The 26,348-nt window shown below is 38.1% G+C and overlaps 1 pseudogene; it reads left to right on the top strand.

Annotated features, from left to right (window-relative positions):
• The first annotated feature begins 2,005 nt into the window (after positions 1-2,005).
• Positions 2,006-26,234, top strand: LOC133768025 (small ribosomal subunit protein uS2-like; annotated as a pseudogene).
• Positions 26,235-26,348: the final 114 nt, after the last annotated feature.

The following is a 26,348-nucleotide window of genomic DNA, read 5'->3' as shown; positions in this document are numbered from 1 at the left end:
ATAATACCAGCAGCCTCAATCATCCAGGTGTAATTGCTAAATGTAAATTGGATAAAGGCAAATGAGATAAATGTGTCTAAATGTAAACTTTGGTATGTTAACATCTTATATTTTATAGAAAAACTACTTGAATGTGCTAACATGTTTTCATAGACTGTACATATGAAAATAGTACAACACCACTTGAAAGTAACTAGGGTTGAAATTTGACATGTTACCTCACTTAAAAATGTCTTAATTTGGAGATTTTTAATAGGTTATTTCAAAATGTAAATCAAGGAAATTAGCAGATTGAAAAGGTCACAAGTATAGAAATGTGTGCTTGGTAAGAAAACTTAAGAAGGAGTTTTTTGAGTAAAGAAAGGACATGGTTTGGGGCCAGTGCTGTGGCTCACTTGGTTAATCCTCTGCCTGAGGCACCAGCATCCCATATGGGCACCAGGTTCTAGTCCTGGTTGTTCCTCTTCCAGTCCAGCTCTCTGCTGTGGCCCAAGAGGGCAGTGGAGGATGGCCCAAGTGCTTGGGCCCTTACACCTGCATGGGAGACCAGGAGAAGTACCTGGCTCCTGGCTTCAGATCAGCACAGCGCCGGCTACCGTGGCCATTTGGGGAGTAAACCAATGGAAAAAAGACCTTTCCCTCTGTCTCTCTCTCTCACTGTCTGCAACTCTACCTGTCAAATAAATATTTAAAAAAAGAAAAAAAAAAGAAGGACATGGTTTGTAAGAATTACTTTATCTTGATGGCTGGTTTACTCTAGACTGGAATGAAAATGATAGAAAGCTTTAAGGAAGTTGAAGAAGGTGCGTGGAAGTCATAGAAGGTTATGAAAGAAAATTTTTGACTTGGTAAGAAAGGTTAAGAAGGAAAGAGTTTTTGAATAAGGGAAGGACATGGTTTCTAAGAATTACTTTATCCAGATGGATAGTTTATTCTAAACTGGAATGAAAATGATAGAAAGCTTCAAGTAAGTTGAAGAAGATGTGTGAAAATCACAGATTATGAAAGAAAGAAAGAACTTGAGCCATCCTCTACTGCTTTCCCAGGCCATAGCAGAGAGCTGGATTGGAAGAGGAGCAGCAGAACTAAAATTGGTGCCTATATGGTTTGGCAGTACTTCAGCTCAGGGCTTTAACCAACTATGCCACAGCGCCATTCCCAGAGCTATCGCTTATTGAGGTCTCAGAGCTGTCTTATAAACTATGGGCAACAACTCTGCATCCAAGATTATAATAATTGAAGGATCCAGGAATTCTCACATATTTACAACAATTCTACAGCAAAGAACTGAAAGAATGTAGGTAATGCATGAATATTGACCAAAAAAGTGACAGTTAAAATATTTTTACTTTTTTCTATATCTAGTTGTTCTTTTTTTTTGGGTGGGGGGGGGGACAGGTAGAGTTAGACAGTGAGAGAGAGAGACAGAGAGAAAGGTCTTCCTTTTTCCATTGGTTCACGCCCTAAATGGCCACCACAGCCAGCACACTGTGCCGATCTGAAGCCAGGAGCCAGGAGCTTCCTTCTGGTCTCCCATGTAGGTGCAGGGCCCAAGCACTTGGGCCATCCTCCACTGCACTCCTGGGCCACAGCACAGAGATGGACTGGTAAAGAAGCAACTGGGACAGAATCTGGCATCCCAACCAGGACTAGAACCCTGGGGTGCTAGCACTGCAGGAAGAGGGTTAGCCAAGTGAGCCACGGCGCCAGCCTATATCTAGTTGTTCTAAGGTTTTTCACATTGTGTTTGGGAAAAAAAATGCAAAAAGTCCTCACCCAGAAAAGGATAATATATAATTCTAGTAAGTCAGATATGCTGTATGAATAAACCTTGTATTTATCATGAATGTACCTATAAAACATAAACCTGTGATGTCACTGGTACATTTGTGAAGTTGGAGTTCATGTCTGTCTGGGTATTATGGACCCCAGTCTCTGGCTCACTAGCAAATAGAAATCAACAAGAGACCAATGTACAACCCAGGTAAGATTTACTGGGGACTCAATGCTTGAACATAATGGAGATAGCAAGGTGGGAAGCAGTTTTCCTGACTGGCTCTCCATGGCAACTGAACAGGTACATTTATGGGTTGGGGAGATGTGGCACACAGCACTTTCATCTCCACCCAGCTGGGAATTCTGGCTCATCTCCCTTGTCATACAACACTTCAATTTGTATCTAGCTCAGTGTTATATGCAGGTGCTATTGTTCTTTGTTTTTGGTTTTTAGCACACAACACACTCAAAATGATAGTGCTGCTTATTATTACCAGCCCTCAGGAAGGTCATATATAGGCCACATTGGAGTATTCTGGCAATGTGTGCTGGTTGGGGACATCCCTTCAAGGAAGTAAGTGGTCTTTTGTGATTCAGGTCTGGGCGTTTCTTGCCCCCTGATTGGTTTGGAGCTGGAGATGGATGCACAAGAGTACAGGAGGGACCTTGATTCAGTGAGTCTTGTGTCTGTCAGTCTCATGGGTAGGGATTATTGTGTAGGATGTAAAACACTTTAAATATCACTAACAATAGGTCAAGGAAAATCATTGTTTTGTTTTGATATTTCAATTCAGATCTAGTATGCTTCTGAAAATTTCATTTTGATTTAAACTTAATTAAAACTTAATTAGTGGTGAAATTAAAAACAAGATAATTATAAAGTTAAAGAGAACAAATTTCATACATCAAAGAGATTTAAAAATAATAAAAATAAAACATTTTCAGGCATAAACGATATTTTCTGAAAGGATACTAAGGTTGTTTACTGTGGTTATTTTGTAAGAACTAATTAAATTAATGTTGAATACTTATAATAATTTCAACTCGTGGAGTTTCTTATTAGGTGGTTCATGTTCAGGATTTTTAACCAAGTGCATACCAGAATCACCAGGACATTCAGTTTGGACACCAGCCGTATTTTCAGTCACTTCAGGTGATTCTAAAATAGAGAAGTTCAGGACAATTAGCCTATCAGAACTTCTGCCTCCCAGGAGATTCTTAAGTACACATACAATTGCTTTCTTCTAATTTACTACTTCAGCCAGTACCACTGTGGTGATAATTCTAAACTATATACATAGGCCTCCAATATTCTCCTGAGCTCAAAGTAATAATTACAAGCTTTGCAAATATCTTTCCACCACAGTTATACAGTCATGCCTCTTTCACATTTTAGTGTCTGGGATCATCATTTCATTAAGGGTGCCATGGCACAATCTAGGGAGCTCTTTCTGATACATTTTCTGTCTCTGACCCTTCATAAATTGGTCCCCATGTTCTTTGATTTCTACTTCCCTATTATTTATTAAATATATTTACTTCATATTTTAGTTACCTGTTACTTTGAAACAAACCACATCAAAATGCAGTGGCTCAGAAACAGTGGTCCTTTATTTGCCTGTGATTCTGTAACATGGGTAGGCTCCTCAGATAGGACCCCTCTGCTCCAGGTAGTGTCAGGCAGGCTCCCACTCTGGGTGTTGCTTAGTTGGAACGTCTAAGATGTCTTCACTCACATATCTGGTACTTCGGCTGAGATGACTAGAAAGGCTGAGAGCAGGCTGCAAACCGCTCTTGCCCAACCTGGTCCCTCTTTCCAGTCTGATAGCTGCAATACTTTACATGGACTAGGTTTCCAAAAATGCAAACAGGTCTTCTTTGTCCTAGAATACCCATGGATAGTGTCATTTGTGCCACATTTTGTTTATCAAACAAATCATTACCCAAGACAAAGGAAGGGAAAATTGACACACCTCTTGATGAGAGAGGGTACATAAGAGTCAAAAATATAGAAAGTATTTGGGAGACAGTTTTGCAAATAACTTATTACATTTTATTTCTATTATTTTTGTCTCAGTAAACATCTCTTCTCTGATCTCCAGGCTTGTGTTTTAACAAAGCAACTTCCATCAAAGCAAAAGGTTGATTAGGAAAAAATATTACCATCTCTTGATCTTCTCCCTACTTGCTTTAGCAACACTTAGTCACCTTTTAATTTTCTAAATCAAATTTTCTCCTGAGATCTTGACTACTTAGAAGCCTTTCTCTCTGGTTAAAATGTCATCTGTACTTTACTTGGCTGTGTCATTTTCCATATTCAGAATTCAGCTTTGTTCCATCAACTATACACCCTGACAATAATCAATATGATATATTCATTCCTCCAAACTATGCTGTAACATCCTAAATCAAGTCCATGCCTCAATGATGACACTTTGATTATATTGCAATCATTTGTTTTTCTCAACCCTCAGTTCCTGGGCTTTTAATGAATGGCTTAGAAGGTCTGAATGCTAAGCTATCATTATATTCCCATTTAATATTTTCTGCTTCAATAATCTGTACTTGGCTATTAAGTTGAAAGATTCAATAACCATATCATACATTTAGATGAAATTGAAACTATAAACTATTACAATTTTTCCTTCAAGTCTGTTTCCTTTTCAGTTATTTATTTCTTTGAATTTTTCCTCTGTAATCTAAAATATTTATTATTTACTCAGTCAACCTTCCAGCACCATTGTTTTTTTTTTAATTTTAAATCATAAGGGTTAAAAATCATTTCCAGATGCATACTATATATTTTCTTTCAAAATTTTATTATACTGATGGTCCTTTAAGATTCTTTTCAATTGTTTTTGAAAGCTCACTGCTTGTTTTGGTTTGTTATATTAGATTTTCCCCTTCAAGTCAATAATTCCTACTAAATAATAATTATTTTTAAAGATGTGTCTATTTGAAAGTCAGATTTACAAGGAAAGGGGCACGGCGAGGGGAGAGATTTTCCATGTGCTATTTCTCTACCCAAGCAGCTGCAATGACCAGGACTGGACCAGGCTGAAGCCAGGAGCCTGAAGCTTCATCCAGGTCTTGCACGTGGGCGAAGGAGCCTAAGCACTTGGGCCATCCTCTGCTGCTTTCTTAGGCACATTAGCAGGCAGCTGGATCATAAGCAGAGCAGCTGGGAAGCCAACCAGCACCCTTATGGGATGCCAGCACTGCAGATGATGGCTTAACATGCTGCACTATATTCATTTATATATGGTTTATTTATTTATTTGAAGGCAGAGTTACAGAGAAGCAGAAGCAGAGAGAGAGAGAGAGAGAGAGAGAGAGAGAGGTCTTCCATCCACTTGTTCACTCCCCAGATGGCTGCAATGGCTGGAGCTGCAGCAATCCAAAGCAAGGAGCCAGGAGTTTCTTCCAGGTCTCCCACGTGGGTGCAGGGGCCTAGAGATTTGGGCCATCTTCCACTGCTTTCCCAGGCCATAGCAGAAACCTGGATCGGAAGTAAAGCAGCTGGGACTTGAACCGGTGCCCATAAGGGATGCCAGCACTGTAGGCGGTGGCTTTACCGACTATGCCAGAGAGCCGGCTCTATATTTTTAATCTAGTCACAGGTGCATGGGTCACTGGCAACTGTGTAATTCCAACTTCTAGAATCTCTTGCTGTAATATTGCAGCCAATTAAAAATAACTGTGGTTATTTAATGAACCAAGTAATTATTTTAAAAATAGTGATTCATTCTTTGAGACATGAAATGCAGAGATTGATTAAGACTTCTGTTACCAGTGAGAGACTAGGTACAATTGAGACAGGGAACCATTAACTGTAAGACCAGATGCAATTCAACAAAGTAATTTCTTTGTGAAATAATGTATAATTCCAGAATTCCCATCCAGGACTAGGAGAATCATTGTACTCCCACAGGGTACAAACATTGGAAAACCACATTTCAACATTGCAAAAACATATTTCAGATTGAAAAAAGCATCTGCTAGCTAGGAAGCTCTGTTCACTGCAAAAACTGTAACAATTTCTTTAGAGCCTCTCCAGACAGCACAGCAACAAAGCACCCATGCTGTCTTTTTCAGAGAAATCACAGCATCTGGTGTACATGCTACACTAGCAAATGCATTTTGCTTTGAGCCCTTCCAACTAGGAGTTGGGAATGGCAGGGAAGCTGACATTCTTCTGAACCCCATCTTCTTTGACCTCCCTTGGGGCATTGCAAGTCATAGATGCGCAATAAACAAGCGTAGTTGCTCAACTGAAATAATCTGAGCTATTTTAATGAATGTTAGTTTACATACAGAAATATTTTTTGATTTATCATTTTAAAAATCACACCTTAGGATTATTCATCAGTCTTTTAAATGAGGAATTTATGCCAATAGACCAACAAGTAACACAATTTAATGTCTTCTATAATGGTAATTAAATCCATTTAATCTCTATTTACAATTGTAAGACAATTCTATGCTACTTCCAATATATACTTAAATTAGAAACAAATGAGTTAGTATACAGTGGATACAAAAAGATGCAATTTATGGAACTTTTTTGAAATGTAAATTATTTGCAAACATATGTAGTGAAAAAATAAGTTACTTTTAGGATATGCTACAATAAAGTTCTCAGCTTCTATAAAAGACATGACAGAAAATACACTTCTGCATTATTTTGATATAACCTGGTGGTGTACCAATTTAGAAATTAATGTAGGCATTAAAATATTCAGGGATATGGATGGCATTCAACTTGGAAAATAACTTTAGAAACCGCCAGCATTTATTTGCTATGGAAAAATGAGACAGCTCAGCACACTGTTTAAGAGCACAGTGCTCAGATTTGCATCTCTGACTCTACAATTCATGAGCAGCAGGAAGTCAGGCTACCCCTTAGAGTCTGTGCACCTGCTGATGTTCCCTCATTCCTAAAATATGGATCCTAAGTACCTATCTTGTAACGTGCCATGAAGCATAAATGGAATAATATTTGGAGACTGGCACATGGAAAACATTGTAAAAGTGTTTCCTTTATTCCATTCTAATATCTTGCATGAGGTCTACGATCTGTTACTAATTTATCTGCAATGATTAGAATTATGGCACATGGCAATCACTCAATAGTGTTAACTGAATGAATGTGCTATGTAAAACTTCCTCTTTTTAATGCATATAAAAGATGTATTTTCCTAAGTGAAATATTTCATTATGAAAATAAATTATTCATAACTTCAGAATTGGCCCCATCATAATAGAATTACATACTAACATCTACTGCTACCATGATGTATTCTGGACAACTTTAAAGAAATTCTATGTAAAATAAAATATTCCATTAACATTATGACTCTATTGCTAGGTTTAGGTCTTAGTATGTATATCTGTTTTCAAATCCTCTATTATAAACTGCAAATATTTGCATTCACATGTTATTGGGGTAGGTGTTTGGTGGTTAAGATGCCTCTTGGAATGCCTGCTCCTCAAATCATAGTGCTTGGAATGCAGTCCTAGCTCCATTCTCAAATTCAGCTTCATGCTAATGTGCATCTTGGAGGAAACAGTTGATGGCTGTTGTAGTTGGGTGCCTGACACCCTATGGGAGACTTGGATTGGGTTCCTGGCTCACGATATTGGCCTGATACAGCCCAGACTTTTGTGGCCATTTGGGGGGATTGAACCAGCAGATGGGAACTCTTTCTTTGTCTCTCTGCCTCTCAAATAAATGAAATAAAGAAATAATAAAATGTTATTGAAAAGACCACTTTTTTTTTTTTTTTTTTACAGGCAGAGTGGACAGTGAGAGAGAAAGAGACAGAGAAAGGTCTTCCTTTGCCATTGGTTCACCCTCCAATGGCCGGCGGGGCCGGCACACTGCGCTGATCCCAGGCAGGAGCCAGGTGCTTCTCCTGGTCTCCCATGCGGGTGCAGGGCCCAAGCACTTGGGCCATCCTCCACTGCACTCCCGGGCCATAGCAGAGAGTTGGCCTGGAAGAGGGGCAACCGGAACAGAATCCAGCGCCCCGACCGGGACTAGAACCCAGTGTGCCGGCGCCGCAAGGCAGAGGATTAGCCTAGTGAGCCGCGGTGCAGGCCTGAAAAGACCACATTTAAAAATAATTAGCCACATCTTTAACCAAATGCATTCTGTATTAAAGTTTCAAATATATTTTTATTTATTATATACAGAAAATAAACTTCCTCATTTCCAGTAACATCTCAATTGCTCATTAAGATATTTTAGGTTTGATTAAATATTTTGTAAGCATATAATTTTCTTAATTTTATTGTTCTTTCATTGCAATATATAACACAAAATATAAAGAGGAAAATAATCTTACTTCAATCAATTCAGAATCATTTTAAAATATTTACTTATTTATTTGAAAGGTAGAATTACAGAAAGAGAGGGAAAGACAGAGAAATCTTCCACCCACTGATTCACTCTGCAAATGCCACAACAGCTGGGGCTGAACCAGGCCAAAATCAGGAATCAGGAGCTTTATTTGTGTCTCCTCTGTGGGTAGTAGTGGCCCAGGTGCTTGGGCCATCTTCCACTGCTTTTCTCAGGTACATTGGCAACAAGGTGGATTGGAACTGGAGTGGTCAGGACTTGAACCAGCATTCATTTAGGATGCTGGTGTCACAGGTAGCAGGCCCTGGTCTACAACACTAGCTCCAAATTCAGAAAATTTATAATCATATTTTTATAGAATTGAGATCATTCCATATCTTCAGCCTTAAAGATAAAGAAATAAACTTTTAAAACTATTTAAAAATCACAAAAAGAAAGAAAGTAGGTTATTCAAAATCTAACGCTTCAAAAATTACTTTTGTAGATTTTTTTATTTTTTAAGGAAAAAAGAAACTGATTATTATTTTGATCTGTAGATGTAAATACAAAAGGGAACTTAAAGACAGAAAGAGTAGTTTGTGGTACTCATTACAGATTTTTGTGTATCTATTGACATAGTCAAAAAGGTTTCCCTTTGGTTTATTAATATAATTAATACTAATTACTCTTTCATGATATTAAAAGAAAACTATAAATGAGTGAATTTAAAATATCTTGTATATTGTCTAAGCAACAAAAAATAGTTATATAATCCATGTGAGTTGCCCATGTAAATATATTATAATCAATGAGAATAAGAAGCACAATATTAAATAAAAAGCATAAGTTGGACCACTGAAAATTTTGCAAAAGCGCATCTAAAGAAAAAAGAAAAGGCCCCTACAACTGTTGATCAGGCAAAATCAAGTTTCTTTCTATAGTAACACAGGACAATACCTTGAGGAAATTTTAGTCGGGGGCCAGAAGGCTTGATTGCACCTTTTAAAAAAATTTTGTGCTGGCATTATGTCATGGTGGGTAAAGCTACTTCTTGTGGCACCATCATCCCGTATGGGCACCAGTTCAAGCCCTGACTGCCCCACTTCTGATCGTACTCCCTGCTAATACTCCTGGGAAAGCAGCAGCAGATGACCCAAGTGCTTGGGTCCCTGTGCCCAAGTGGGAGATCCTGAAAAAGCTTCTGGCTCCTGGCTTTAAGGTGGCCCCATTCTATCCATTGCAACCATTTGGGAAATGAACCAGCAGAGGGAGGATATATCTCTCTGTCTCTGTAAGTATGCCTTTCAATTAAATAAATACATTTTTTAAAAAAATTAAAAATATATTTATTTATTTGTTTGAAGGCAAAATAACTAGATGGCAAGGGCCTAAGTACTTCCCAGGCACATTAGCAGGGAGCTGGATTGGAAGTGCAGCAGCTGAGACTGAAACTGGTGCTCTGATATGTGATGCCAGTGTTGCAAGTGGTGACTTAACTGCTGCATCACAATAACAGATGCTAAGCCTGATCTTTTAACTTAGAAGTCTGCCTACTTGAACGATACAGTGACAGTAATAGACAAAAATCTTCTATTCACTGGTTCAACCCCTTCCTAGCCGCCCCCTCCCCTCCCCCCCAGTTCCTCCAATGAGTGCAACAGCAGAGCCTTGGCCAAGTTAAAGCCAGGAGCCAGGAACTCCTTCTGAGTCTCCCAAGCAGATTGGGGGATCACAATCTTGAGCCACCATCCCTTGCTTTCCAAGGCTCATTAGCAGGATTCATGGGATGCAGAGAACTGAGACTCCAGCTGCCACTCAGATGCAGAGTAGCTGCACTCCAGCTGCCATTCAGATACAGGATGGGGACATCCCAAACTGCAGCTTAACCCTCTGGGCCACAAAGCCTGCCCCATAAATCATTATTTGATAAGTAAACAAGTTTTGCCACTTGTCCTCAAAAGGAAGCTGTTTACTCAGATGAGCAAGCTATTATGCTGAGAAGGGAGAAGTTGAGCAAACTATTGTTTGAAGCTAAGGGCGAAGTAATTATTGGTTTACAGTCTTATCTTAGTGAAGAATAATTTCCTGCTGCAAATGGTAAGGTATTCCTTAAGGACTTCTTAGTCCTGACAATTAAGCTATGGAGGATAGCAGCTTCAATTCCAACGATGCTAATTCCAACTCCTATGCTTTCATTAGCAAAAGAGGAAAAATATTGACTTTGCTGCCTTGTGAGATGTCAAGAAGAAAAGTAAAAAGGTCAGTATTTGATTACTATGATGATTTCAGTGGTAGTTAAATACAAGCTTTAAGGTCTCACTTTTATTCTCATTCTGAATTTAGTCATTTAATTATGTGTGTTGGTAGGGATTATCAAACAAGCATTACTTAGTGATTATTACAAAATAATAAACTTAACAAGAAATCCTTGTGATAAATCTTTGAAAATACTGAGGATATGTATGCTTGAAAGGGTAGATGGAATGTATGCTATTCTTTAAAACGAAGGAGAGCTAGTTAATGGAGTTGTGGAAGCAGCAGCCATTTAATTTACATATTATTTTCCACATATAACATAACAATGAAAATTCATTGTGTTTTGAGATACAAAATAGTAAAAAGTTAAACTTTAGAATGTTGAATTTTCATGCACTCTTCTGTTAGAAAGGAATGTGATTTTGACAGATGTGGGTGTGATGATCCAGTCAAGAAAATTTCAGTAGAAACAATGCAAAGTAAACTATAAGTAATATAATTTTTATTATTCTAACATATAACGCACCTTCCACATTTTAGGAAAAAAATGTCCAGAGCAGATGATTACTAATAGACTCATGATTTGTAGTCAGACTTTCAAGGACTTATAGATCAGCTGCAAAGGCAAAACAAAACTCATTAAATCTTTTTCTTTGATTGTGCACAATGTGCGATGAGAATCATAACTAAATAGAGAATTTTGTTTCTGTTCCTGCTATCATTTGGGTTTTTTCAACTTGCAAGGAATTTGATTATTTAATTGCTATGGCATTTTCCTCAATTTAAACAAATGATGCATTAAAATTGACATTTCTTTCTTTAAATAGATTGTCAAAAATCAGGAACTAGTAGGGTCCCAGAGGTCATTTAGCCCCGATGGTTTCTCAAAATATGTTCATCATCAAAATTTCAGCATTGCTAAGAGAGTGAGATGCTTTCTCCCAGATTTCTCTACTGGACGTTCTGATTCAGTAGATCTTAGTTATGCCATAAAACTCAAATTTCTTTCAAAAGTTTCAAGTGAGTTAGCGATTTTTAAAATACAGATTTGGTCCAATGACATAGGGGAAAAGTACTAGATTTGGAATGTAAAATTCTATATGTATTGTAGGTATCTAAGTAATTGAGACTTGGTCTTCATATTAAATGCCTTCTTAAATCTTGTGCCCCTATGCACATTCTAAATTTTAAAGCTTCAATTTAATTTTTAGATGGTGTGTTTATTTTTTTGATGGAGGGTAATGGGGAGAGAGAGAGAGAGAGAGAGAGAGAGAGAGAGAGAGAGAGATTTTCAATATGGAGTTCACTCTCAAATGTTCCTTAACAGCTGGGACTTGGCCAGGCCAAAGCTTAGATGCTGCAATTCCGTGTGGGTTTTCTACTTGGATGCCGAGGATGCGAACACTTGAGGCATCTTCTGCCTCACAGGGACAGAATAGGAAGCAGAGGAGCCAGGACTAGATCCTGGGCACTCCCAAGCAATGGCTTAACCTGCTGTGCTACAACACCTGGCAATCAGTTTTATCTTTGAAACGGTTTCCTCAAATCACTTGTCCAACAGCATCAAGTGTCTTGACCGAGCCAACATCATGGCAGGTAATGATTTGCTTTACAAAAATGCTTTTCATTTTATGAAGGATGAACAGAAAAGTTGTTTAAGTGTTAATTTATCATTCGTAGAACTGCTTTTGTGAAACTTTACTGTAAATGAGAATTTTTCTCTTAATTGATTTATCATCTGCTTGGTGTATTTTATCTTTTGCTGTCTGATCTAAACTATTTCTATCGCGAGTTACATACTTATTACATATATTCTTTTTTAAATATATATATATATATATATTCTTTAAAAACAAAATTTATTTATTTGGAACAGTTACAGAAACAGAGGCATTGTGAGAAGGAGAGAGAGAGAGAGAGAGAGAGAGAGAGAGATCCTCCATTTGCTGGGCCAGGTTGAAGCCAGAAGCCAGGAGCTTTATTTGGGTTTCCCACATGGGTTTAGGAGCCCAGGCACTTGGGACATACTCTGTTGCTTCACTATGCACCTTAACAGGGAGCTAGATTGGAAGTGGAGCAGCTAGGGACTTGAACTCTTGCCCTTATGGGATGCTGGAGCTGCCAACAATGGCTTAACCTGATAAGCTACAGAGGGGACCCCCTATATGTACATTCTTATGCTATAAGAAAAATGCTATTATTCTCATATTTTAGTGACAAACTGAGATAAAAAATGGATGCTACATTGATTGACAAGACATCGCATTTAATAAGAAGTTTGGTCTATATAAATCCAGACAGAATGTCTGCCAAAGCTTTTGATATAATTTTATAGAAATTTAGAAAAAGATTTCCAAAACAAAGCAGAAAGAAAGTGTTAGAGTCTTCAGGGGAACAAAATAGATAATTAGGAAACATTGATAGGATAGGTGAAAATGACATGTATCAACAAATTTTTAGATGTTTTTCCACAGTATATTTTACACAGTGACACCACCACTCACCTCTCCTGCTTTCTTATTTTTCCCATTGCATGAAACTTCATTTCGAACATATGTTCTTTTCCAAAGGATAGAGTGAGTGAAATAGGTGTTTATTTGTAGTATGATACTTTACAAAATTGTCTTAAAAAAGGACTCCAAGTGCAGATTTACTTCATTTACATGGGTCAGTTATTTTTAAACACTATGAATGAACTAATCAACGTTGTCTGCATCTACTTGACGTAAAAATTGATAGAAATTTTGTCAAATACGTGTAAGATTTTTGAAAGAATTTGTGACTGTCCCTAATGTGTTTTCTAAATATTCAGAAGATAAAGCAAACAACAACAAAAAAGTAATAGAGAAGACATTCAAACTAATAATGTATCTCTGAAAAAAGGTTTTCATCAATGACCCTAGTAGACTGGCTGTGAGTAAATTCCTTCCTTACCACACGTAGTCCAACCTTCCAGGCACTATTCACTAAGGCAGATCTTCAGGTCCTGAAATAAGCCTGTGTTCCTGAGGTATACTGCAGATGTTCTAAAGATTCTGAACGAAAGCACACATCATTGGGGTTAAAAATCAGGTGGAAATTAGCATGGTGATAGTATTTTATCTACCTAGTCTATGAATTTTTTTCTTATATTCATAAGAACTAATTTTCATAAATCCATCTGAATCAATAACTCTACACAGTCATAGACAATGAAAAAATTCCCATAAATTCAAAGGCGTGTTTTTGAATTGTCCTTGCTTTTTCATTTCATCATCTCTATTAAAGAGTCTATGCAGTAATTAACACACACAGAATAACTACGTAAGTTAATATATATGTTAATTAGCTTAGCTGTGGCAGTCATTTCACGATGTATCCTTATATCAAAGCATTAAGTAAGACATCTTAAATACAACTTGTGTCAGTGACATCCCAATAAAGCTGTCTAAATAAACAAATGTTTGTTGATTTAGTGATTTAGCCTGTGATATAACATTTCATTGTGCAGAAGTTCTAAAGGTAGAGATTGGATATGCACATTCAATTTCTTCTGCATTCACATAGAAATAATTTAAAAGGTACATTTATTGTCACCTATAAACATAAACAAGGGTATAACAAACTGGGAAATAAGTGAACAGTATTCTAGGAGAACTGCTAAATGCCGTGATGGGAGAATCAAGGATTGAGAATGAGGATGAAGCTAAAATGAGTCAACTGGACAAAAATCTACTTGTACTGAGACTTCAGAAGATATTGTGGAATCCATTAGAGAGAGATCAACTCCATAGCTAACAATTGTATTTCTATAGGGTATACAAACTGTGCCGGGAATATTAGTGTGACAGTGTTCAAAGTCTTGTGGCCTGAAATTCCCTGCCCACTTTTTTTCTCCCACTGCTATATTGTATTGTGTCAATCCCTAAACTCTTACATTATATATTTATTAGGCATAGATGAATAAAGGACAGAAATATGTTTCACTAAAGAGAAAATAGAGCACACAAGAAGTGATTATTTGAGCCAATATATATTATAAAGAACTGATAAAGAAAGGGAGACCAACTGAGGGTAAAATGAGAGAGTGTGTTGTGGGTTTTGTTTGTTTTGTTTTGCTTTTTGTTTGTTTGAAAGAGAGAGAGAGAGAGAGAGAGAGAGAGAGAGATCTTCCATCTGCTAATTGACACTCCGAATGTCTGCTACAGCCAGGGCTGGACCAAACCAAAGCTAAAGCCACTTTGGTAGCAGGAACCCAAGTACTTGAATCATCATCCCTGGGTGCACATTAGAAAGCTGGATGGGAACCAGAAGCGAGATTCAAACCTAGGCACTCCAGTATCGGATTATAAATATCAATACTCAAGGCTCAACCTGCTATGCCTCAATGCCTGGCCCTGCGTCATGGTGAGGGATATGAAACAGTAGAAGAAAAGAGAAAAAGTGATTTAAGAAATGTTGGGGTTTTAACTTTTAACTTTCTTTATTTTATATCTAGATATAGTAACAAAAATTATAAAATATTTTTAATATTAAACTTGAGCTATTATAGTGTTACATTAGACATCATTCACAAATTGAATGATTTAGGAAATAATCATTTTTTGATTGCCAATCCAGGATTTTTAGTGATAGATTTGTTACTCAAAAGCAAAATGTAACATCTGGATTGCTGACATTTGGCAGAAATAAGAATCCTTAAGATAAGAGACATATTGTCTTCTCAGACAGAGCCAAAAATGCAAAAAGGCTGCTGGAGATGTACTTACCTTGGAGATAACAATATTAGCAGGATTTCCTTGGATATGAATGTTTTAGTCTGAGAATCAATCCTACAAGGCCCTAATATAAGTTTGTTTCATGAAAAGATGTTCATTTTGGATATTCTCCAGGGCTATTTAATAACCATTGAGATCGGTTTTCATATTGAAACTAAAAAAATACATCCATTCAATAGCCAGAAAAATGAGTCTTTTAAGCTTAAAAATCATAAACAGAATTCAAAAGAATTAGAAATTAACATAGAATATTTGTCATCACTTTCATACTCAGGAGTGTTGTCATTGCAATTCTAGCTGGTAATGAAATAAACTAAGCCTATAGAAGCACATAGGAAGATCTGATGGTAAATACAGAGCAGGATTAATTCTAAAAGTTAGTCCTACATCTCTGGGGTACAATTAAGATGACAGTGGAGGTATCATATCAATCAGTTGAAACTTGGACCTACTGTGTAGAAAAAAAATGTGAAAAATACACAAAGTATACAAAAAAACAAAATGGCAAAGTGTAGAAAATATACCAAAATAAAAATAATAGACATAAATACGAACGTATCAGTGATGAGAATAAACCTAAAAAGACCCTCTCACTTTAGGGAAAAATAAGGCTAAAATGGAGCTAACAGATATGCCTAAAACATAATAAATACGCTGAAACCATCTACAAACACTTAACTCACATGATTTTATTTGTCTACATTCTGCATTAACATGATTTTCAAATAGAAAATTTTTTCCTGGTAAGGTGATGTTGCAGATAATTTTTACGTTTGTCCCAAGGGCTTGAAAACATACTCATTCATTTATTTAAACAAAAACAATGCAATTAGCCTTTAACGTAATAGAGTCTTCTCCATTCTCAAAGCAGTCATTGGCTGAATTGGGTTTATTAAATGGCTGTTTACTTTCATTTTTTAATTTTTATTTTTTTTAATTTATTTATTTTTTATTTTTGACAGGCAGAGTGGACAGTGAGAGAGAGAGAGAGAGAGAGAAAGGTCTTCCTTTGCCGTTGGTTCACCCTCCAATGGCCGCCGCAGCTGGCGCCCTGCGGCCGGCGCACCGCGCCGATCCGATGGCAGGAGCCAGGTGCTTCTCCTGGTCTCCCGTGGGGTGCAGGGCCCAAGGACCTGGGCCATCCTCCACTGCACTCCCTGGCCACAGCAGAGAGCTGGCCTGGAAGAGGGGCAACCGGGACAGAATCCGGTGCCCCGACTGGGACTAGAACCCGGTGTGCCGGCAACGCAAGGCGGAGGATTAGCCTGTTGAGCCACGGCGCCGGCCTCATTTTTTAATTTTTAAAAATATTTATTTAAAAGGCACAGGGAGAGGGACACACACACACACACACATAAAAAGAGAGAGAGAGAGAGCGCACCACAGAGAGATCGTCTCACTGGTTCTCTCCCCAGAAGGCTGCAGCAGCAAGGGCTGTGCAAGGTCAAAGCCAGGACCCAGGAACCCCATCCTTGCCTCTCACATGAGTGGCAGGAGACCACCTTGGACCATTATTTGTTGCATTCTCAGGCACATTAGCAGGAAACTGGGTTGGAAGAGAGTAGCTGGGCACTCCAAATGGTGTTCCAATGTGGGATCCTGCTGTTGCTAGTAGTGACTTAACCTGCTGTACTAGGGACAGCAGCCCTGACTATTCACTTCAAACCCTTAACCTTGCTGTATACACCAGTCCTAACTACTATATCACAGCAAATAAACTCCACAATTAGTATACATATCCTGATCTCCTCTCCTGTAGCACTAATACAACTCTGTCAAGATGACAATTTCCATTACTGCAATGAAAGTAATAGTACAGTGTACCAAAAAAATTCTAGCCATAAAATTTGGATAAAACACAGGAATATAAATTAACACAAAAAGTGATATTAAGGATAGATTCAATTTATCAGAGAATTATATATCTATCTACTTCTTAGTCTCCCTGTATCTTCCCTCTAAAGGGAAAATCTTGGAGAATTTGATAATAATACCTGCAGAGTAAGAAGTTTCAGCACAGTTATTTAATATGTATGATATAAAAAGACATGTGGAAGATTGACCCTACACAAAAAATCTGGATTTATAGAAATTACACGTATCAATTCACACAAATGTTAGAGAAAAAAAATTCTCAATTTCACATTGTCTTTCACTAAAGCTTGGTTACATTCCAGTTCTAAAGCAAATCGCAATAATTAATTTTGAAATAAACCAAGCATCTTTAACATACAGACCAAGTTCTCTTAATCTAATGCAATTAAATTCAAGACCAATTAAATCAAGTTTTATTGCTGCTGAACACAGCATTAAAATCTGGAAAAATGCAGAGCATCTATGAGAGAAGTCTGGAAGGTAACTACTAAAGGAAAGAGTTGGAAATTTAGGCAGATTCAAAGCACCACTGAAGGGAGGGCAAGTATAACATATCATTTTTTTCATGCTTTCCTGCTACTTAGCCCTGGATGCAGGCACAGCCATAGGGAATGTTCACTAAAATATATATAGAGAGAGCGAGCTTCATGTTTCTCTTTGGAAGAGCTACAACAACAAAAGATAGCTGGGAGAAAGTGGAAAATTACAGTAATGTTAAAAGACTTGGGAAAATGACCCTTTAAATTGTATATGAATTCCTAGGCTTACTCTTGAACATTGCATACATAGACTTGATTGATTTAGATACCTACACAAAGACCTTGAGAACTGATTTCATAAATAGAACAAATTCCAGACTGGTTATTAAGTGATCTACCTGAAGGTCAGATTGTTATAACGAAATGCTCTGAAAATGAACTGACTTTGGAATAACAGTGCAGAGAAGGCAAGGTGAAGTTATAGGCTGAACTTAACCAAGCTAATTGATACTAAGACAAAAGTCAACATTTTCCACGGGATTTAATACAAATCCAGAGTCTCAATATAAATTACAAAATGTTTGAGAAACAATCCAAAAGTATTCAACCTATAAAGACAGAAGAATAACTTCCATTTGAAAAGGCATTCAACAGACCCTAACATCAAGATGACACAAATGATGACACACTGATAAAGACTTTATTTATTTTTTTAAAAAAGATTATTTATTTGAGGTAGAGTTACAGTGAGAGGGAGAGACAGAGAGAAGGGTCTTCTTTCCATTGGCTCACTCCCCAAATGGCTGCAATCAGCTGTGCTGACCCGGAGCCACAAGCCAGATGCCCAAGCACTTGGGCCACCCTCTACTGCTTCTGCAGGCCACAGCCTGGATTGCAAGAGGAGCAGCTGGGACTAGAACCGGCGCCCATATGGGATGCCGGCGCCACAGGCGAAGGATTAACCTACTGAGCCACTGCACCACGGCGCCGGTCCCCATGATAAATACTTCAAAAAGCAGCTTGTTAAAGTGCTCTAACCCTGGCCGGCACTATGATACAGTAGGTTAAACCTCCTCCTGCAGCTGGCATTCCATGTGGGAGCCACCAGCCCAGACTGCCCCACATCTGATCCAGCTCCCTACTGATGGCCTGGGAGGGCAGTGGAAGATGGACCAAGTCTTGGATCCTTACACCCATGTGGGAGACCCAGAAGAAGCTCCTGAATAAAGCCTGTTTCAAAATACCATTGAATATTTCCAGTTTGTTTGAGAGATAGAGAAAATTGTTATCTTCTAGTTCACTCCTCAATACAGCTGGGGGTGGATCAAGGTGAGATGGGAACTGGGAGCAGGAATGCAACGCAGAGTTCTCCCATGTGGGTGTCAGGAATCCAGTTACCTGCGCTATCACTACTGTCTCTGAGTCTGCATTAGCAGGAAGCTGGAGTCAGGAACTGGGGCCAGGTAGAACCTTGGTATTCAGATGTGAGATGCAGAAGGCTTAGCAAGTATCTTACCCTGAAGGCAATGTAGCAACAATTTGTAGCTGGTTATCTGATCCCTTATCCCAAGAGGCCTCCTGTCTACTGTTTAAAACATCTTCCTTGGGACTGGTGTTTAGCCATTAAGATGCCCACATCCAATTTGGGGTCCCTGAGTTCTATGTTTGCCTGTGATCTTTGATTCTAGTTTCTTGCTAATACAAAACCTGGGACACAGTGGTGATGGCTCAAATAATTGGAAGACCATGATTGAGTTCCTGGCTTCAACCTCAGGCCTCTGTATTGCTAAACTGAAGAATAGAAAAAGTAGCTTCTAAATATTACAAAATTCATGAAAAGTTTGAGTAAAATAGCACATTTTCAAAATATTTAGGTAGTACAAATCACTTTTCTGCATTTCAGTTTGGACTTTGTTAGAGGAAAATGCACATGAATGTTAGGCTTGCTACCGCGTAAACCTCTTATGTGCAGAGTACCTATTTGCAGTAGTGATTGTTGCAGATGAGTTGAAGAACATTTCCCAGTAGTTGCTATGGTATCTGACATTGTGTAAAGGAAAGGTAAATGTAACTGGCAAATTAGAAATTGGTACCATTTATTACACATCATTATAATGGAGGTATATAACTGAACTTATTTGATTAACTGATAATGTTTAAGGTTGTTTCCTGATAGACAATATGCCCTTTTTATTACATTCATTTTACCCAATAAATATTTGCATCTGATATTTCAGTTACGAGCGCTAATGCTCTTTTAGTTAACTAAGACATTGCACTTATTTAAATTCTCATTTACCACCAAGAATATTTGCTGATGGAATCTTTTAATCAAAAAAACATTTAAATCTAAATTACCTAAATTAGAAGAATAATTAAGCTCACTTGAGAATATAGCCTATATTGAGCTGAAATGAAAACTCACTTCTGTACCTATTCACATATTTTGCCTTTTCATACTGGAAATAAATAATACAAGTAATTTTTCATCATGGGATAATGGCAACACTGAATATGACTATTTTACATGAGTATAAAATTTTCACTAAATATAAAATCAGAAAATGGTCATACAAAACACAGTAAAGTTAAATGTTATACATTAAAAGCAAGCAAAGGAGGGCTCCTGGTTTGAAAATTCCAACTAAAGGGGAAAAGTATGAATCTGGAAATAAAAATGTAGGGGCTGTGGCACAGTAGATTAATTCTCTGCCAGTGGCACCGGCATCCCATATGGGTGCCAGTTCTGATCCCAGCTGCTCCACTTCTGATCCAGCTCTCTGCTGTGGCCTGGGAAAGCAGTAGAAGATGGTCCAAGTCCTTGGGCTCCTGCACCCATATGGGAGACCCAGAAGAAGCTCCTAGCTCCTGGCTTTGGATCAGCCTAGCTCTACCTGTTGCGGCCATTTGGGAAGTGAATAAGCGGAAGGAAGATCTTTCTCTCTGTCTTTACTGCTTTCTTTCTGTAACTCTACCTCTCAAATAAATAAATAAATAAAAATCTTAAAAAAAAAAAAAGAAATGTAAAGAAAGCTAAACAGCCAAGATGTCCAAATTGAAGTTACCTAGAGGAAAATAAAAGAAGCCTGATAAAAGAGTAGCACATAATTCACATGTAAAGAACATCTCTTCATTTGCTTTTTTTTCTCCACTGATAATCTATAAAGTGTCCATAGCCTACTACACATAAGACATATTAACTATAACTGCTTCACTGCTCCAAGGAAAGCATTATTTGGAAAACAAATCATTGAAACAAGTTTAAAAGTTGAAACTAGGGGAAGAAATGAGAAGAGAAAGAAAAGAAAGGTCTGCTTTGAAAACCAGTAGCTAACAGCTGGGCTGTGATGGTACTGGTGAGTATCACCTAAGTGAAAAATTTACAAAATACCAACAATAATTAGAAAAAAAGAGAAAGCAAGACCACCCAGAACTATGCCTGAGCATAAAACAAAGACAAATATACTATACTACCAGAAAAAACATCAAACAACCCCAACCCCATTTTTTTTTTTTTTTTTTGACAGGCAGAGTGGACAGTGAGAGAGAGGGAGACAGAGAGAAAGGTCTTCCTTTACCGTTGGTTCACCCTCCAATGGCCACTGCCGCTGGTGCACTGCACTGATCCAAAGCCAAGGAGCCAGGTGCTTCTCCTGGTCTCCCATGTGGGTTCAGGGCTCAAGGACCTGGGTCATCCTCCACTGCCCACCCGGGCCACAGCAGAGAACTGGACTGGAAGAGGAGCAACCGGGACAGAATCCGGCGCCCCAACCGGGACTAGAACCCGGGGTGCGGGCGCTGCAGGCGGAGGATTAGCCTATTGAGCCGCAGCACTGGTAACCCCCAGCCCCATAACAAGTGTTACAACTACCTCTTTACCACTAGCAACAACAACCCTGCATGTCCTCCTTCTAGAAACAAGGAAAACTGACTACCTGGTCACTAAACTGAAGCAAGCAAAAAAGGCTTAAAGTACTTTTGAGTAGGACAAGTGAAAGCCAAAGAAATGATTATGTAAGCCTATGGGTCAGTGATCTTTCCTTATTCGGTTTACTTATGGATCCTATGTGCTGTAACAATGCCTAACATATGGTAGACACTTAGGAAATAGGTGTGGAATAATGAACGACTTGTAAGTGGCGTGTGAGGTGACCGTGAAATTTACACCATGTGTTTATGGTGGCACTAATATGCTCTGCTACTCAAGAAGAGTCTTGCACTTACCAAAAAACAGGAGAGAGGGATGCATTTCTGCCAATGGGAGGAGAATAAGGAGGAGTATTTGCAAATTTTTTTATGTGATAGACCATGACATGCACCATAGAAAGAGGGAGGAAATGAAAGCAAGTGGGTCCACCACATATTAATCCACCAACATAGATTTTAATTTAAAAATATATTTGAAGGGGAGAGAAAGAGAGAGCAAGCGAGAACTCACTATCTTCCCATCTGCTGGTTCACACCCATTGGTTCAGGCCAAACCCAGGAAGCCAGAACTGCACCTGAGTCTCCGATGTTGGTGACAGAGACCATGCAGGGGGCCCGAATACTTGGGCTATCCTCCGCTGTTTTCCCAGATGTGTTACCAGGGAGCTGGGTTGGAAGGCAGTAGCTGGAACTTGAACAGGCTCTCTGATAGGGCCCCCTGTCTGAGGAATTCTGTCCAACTCTTCAGAGTTTGTGACAAGATAGAGAAAAAGACTAAATGGTAAACTGTTAAACTTTTAAGATTAAGCTAAGATGAAGGGAAAAGGGAACAAGGTCAGTTTCACCCAGCCTCTAGGAGAAAAGGAATCCCTACCAGCTATTAATCACCATGAGATTCAGGGAAAGAGGTATCTTCCTAATACCCTGAACTGCAGACTTATCTGTCCTGAAACTTCTAATTCTAATAATATGTGAAGAGATTTGCCTGTTACATTTCCTGAAGTTTAGGTAGGAAGAGGCAGGAGAGCACAGATTCAAAATATACCATGAGGGTCTTTTTGCTTTTTACTTGTTAAACTTATTTGGTGAAGTAGTAAGCCTTTGTATGCTAATGTAAATTTAAAATATGTTATCTCAAAAACAAAAAGAATTAAGAAAAGGACTTGCAATGAGGGAAAGAAGGAGAGAGGGGGAAGGAGGGAGGGAGAAAGGAGATGTCATTATGTTCTTAGAATTGTATCTACAAAGCATGTTGAATTTGTTAAAAGCTAATTAAAATTTAAATAGAAAAATTTTAAAAAGAAATATTGAAGCCCTACTCAAAAAACAAAAACATCTGTCTACAATATTTATATTGTTTTTCCATTTTTTCTATTGGGAATCTTAGACAATTATTGTGGAAAGGTAATACAGAAAGTCGAGAGGCACTGGATATTTCCAAGTCTGTCCAAACCGTTTTTTTTCCTAGATAGGCACCAGCCACTCAATAAATAGTTAAGATTAAGCAATCTGTCTTCTGATTCACTTAAAATTTTTAAATAAAAATAAAAAAATTTTTGGTTTTAATTACTTGATAAAACATATTTCTTTATTTGCGGATATGTTCTTTGATATGAACTTTGATATGATGTTGCCTGATTCATAATTGAGAAGAAATGATTTGGGATAGGTGTTATGGTGCAGAGGGTTAAACTGATGCTTGGGAAGTGCCTGGTACAAATTCTGGCTGCTCCACTTTCAATTCAGCTTCCAGCAAATGCCCCAGGGAAGCAACAGATGATGCCTCAAGGTATTAGAATCCCTGCCACCCACTTAGGAAACCCAGTTGGAGATCTTAGCTACTGGCTCTGGGGCCTGGCCCTAGCTCCAGTTGTTACTGTTACGTGAAAACATCTGGCAGAGAAATCAGTTCTTTGTGTCACATGGAAGAAGAATGTCCTAGCAGAAGCAGAGAATTTAAAGTATTTATTAGAGTCAAAGACCTCCAGCCAGAGCAACATGGAGGGGGGCTCCCAAGAGAGGAAAAAAACCCAAAGGGGCTGGTGGTAGTGAGTTTTTTAAGTACAATTTAGAAGGAAAAAAACTGGAGAATCAGATTGGCATTCAGTTACTGGGTGGGGACAAAACCCATCAAAAAGCCAGACTTATAATCCTCTATCCTGTCTGGCCTGCTCCTGATAAAACAAAAAACCATCCAGAAGGGTGGGCTAGGTAACTTGTTCTCTCAATAAGCTGTGAGCTTGGGAAGAGCTCCCTTGCTATTCTCGTGGTAAATTTGGAGATTGGAAGATAGGAGCACTGTCTGTTCTTGCTAAATATAACATTTTGGGGAAGGTAGCAAATATTTTACACCCCAAATTCCACTGGGATCCCCTGACTACCTGTTACCCATTTGACTCCTCACATTATGGATATTTAGAAAGTGAACCAACAGGTGGAAGATTTCTTTCTCTCTCTTTCTCTCTCTGACTCCACCTTTCAAATAAATATTTTTTTAAAAAAAAAAAAAGAATGGAATAACTAAAAGAAGCACATAGACCTTGGAAAAATTCTCAAATTTATTTCTATAGAAAGTGGGACTGCTTAGAACAAAGGCAATTCATTTTCTATATAGTTGTATGAGAGCTAAACACTTTATTATAATATAATATACTTTGTTTTTTGGCATAATAAAGGGTGCAAATATTCTTTAGAGAGTGAGTCATCAAAAAAGATGATTGATTTCAGCATTATGAGTTGACTATTTTCTTTGGTTTCTTTAATCATTTTGAAGAAAAATAATACAAAAGAAATAATTCTTGAAGGAGAAGAAAGACAATCTACACATCCAGATATATCTTCAGTTCTGGCATAGAACAAAGACTTTTAGAGAATTAAAGAACAAAAGCTAGCAGCAAAATAGGAAAACTGAAGTGGTATGCTGAAAGGGTACAATAAATCAGGAAATGAAATTCAAAAAATACCAAGTATGAAGTTAAGAACTCATTTGAAAAAGTAATACATGCTCAAGTCTAGCTGTGGATTTTTTCTGAAGTCATTTATTAGGTTGTAAAAACTATTTAGTTATTTAGTTTATTTAGAAGTTGCTCTGATGCTTGACCTGAAAAAATATCTTTTTTGTATCAGATATTTTATTAGCAGTTATCAGTATATAAAACCTGAAATAGCCTTTTCACAATAGAATAAATATTCAGATATTAGAAAAAAGATTATGTCAATTCTAAATATTTTGAAAAGAAATACTACAGATTGTTCAAAGTTTGAAGACTTTTATGCTAATCTAACTAGAGTTCATTTTTTAAGGACACATTTGAGAGATACTATTGAAATCCTAATGAGCAACTAAGGGAAAATATTTTAAAGACTTAGTGACATTTTTTGAACTTCAAGGCAGGAAGTATAGTTGCAGGATCACAAGGCACCTATAACTGGATAGCCACCAAGAAGTAAAATGATAGTTCTCTTGATTGATTTCCAATTTTAAAGCAGTGCATTAGCTTATAGTTCCCATTTCCTCTTAAAGCATGCTGATTGATTCTGTTGACATTTGAAAACCTTCTGTCTGATAGCCTCCTGCCTGCTGGACCCCAACAATTCTCTCCATCTAAGGCACAGCTTTGTTATTTGTTGTTTTACTAATCTTTTTAAGTCCTACTTTGCCTTTGCTACTACATAATTATTATGCAAATTGATAAAGCACAATGATGCTTAGAGTAATAAAGGCCTTTTCTATGAAATTTAATGTTAATGCTTTGGAATTGCTTAAAAAACACCCTTTACAATCTTCCTGTTAAACTAAATTAGATTCTGAAAGTAAAAAAGATGGGGAAAAGTTGTTTTTCAAAAAGTAGAAAAATTCTTCACTCAGTTTGCCTCCATTTTAAAAACTGAAACTATAAATTACAAATTGTACATTATATATAGATGTATATGCAAGAAATAAGACAATGCACTCCAGTCAGTATGCTGTCATTCATAGAAGAACCTGGACTTTTTTCTGCACGACCCAACAAGGGGTCCATATAGCTTTGTTCTTGATTCCCTGCATAACTTAAAGGGAAGTTGTCACAGTAGTTGGAGACCGATGTCCTGAAAATGAAGGAGGAGGATGTCCTCAAATTCCTTGCAGCAGGAACCCACTTAGGTGACACCAATCTTGACATGTAAATGGAACAGGACATCTATAAAAAGAAAAGTGATGGCATCTACATCATCAGTCTGAAGAGGACCTGGGAGAAGCTTCTGTTGGCAGCTCATGTCACTATTGCCTTTGAAAACTCTGCTGATGTCAGTGTGATATCTCCAGGAACACTGGCCAGAGGGCTGTGCTGAAGTTTGCTGCTGCCACTGGTCTACTCCTATTGCTGGCCGCTTCAAGCCTGGAACCTTCACTAACCAGATCCAGGCAGCTTTCTGGGAGCCATATCTTCTGGTGCTTACTGATCCCAGGGCTGATCACCAGTCTCTCACAGAGATACCTTATGTGAACTTGCCTACCATAGCTCTGTGTAACACAGACTCTCCTGCCATGTGGACATTGCCATCCCATGCAACAACAGGGAGCCCACTCAGTTGGTCAGATCGCTGCTGAAAAAGCTGTAATCATGGAATAATTTGAAGGTTGAATGGAATACCCCAGCTCTTGAGTTTATTGCTGCTCAAGCTGATGGTCCAGACTGATCTGAAGGCATGAAAGAGCCCTCTGTGCCCACTCACTGATTCCCTACCGAAGATCAGGGTACTCAGTCTGCCACTGAAGACTAGTTTGCAGCTCCTACTGCTCAGGCTACCAAATTGGTAGTAACAAATACTGAATGGTCTTAAGTGCTCTTCACAGTCTCTGAAGCAAAAATGGAAATGAAGGACCAGCACTGTGGCATAGTAGGATAAGCCTCTGCCTGCTGTGCCAGCATTCCATACGGACTCCAGTTCCCAGCT

This window comes from Lepus europaeus, chromosome 10 (assembly GCF_033115175.1).
Source record: "Lepus europaeus isolate LE1 chromosome 10, mLepTim1.pri, whole genome shotgun sequence".
Classification (NCBI taxonomy): domain Eukaryota; kingdom Metazoa; phylum Chordata; class Mammalia; order Lagomorpha; family Leporidae; genus Lepus; species Lepus europaeus.
The sequence above is the reverse complement of the archived record's forward strand: the minus strand, read 5'-3'. Positions and strand labels throughout refer to the sequence as shown.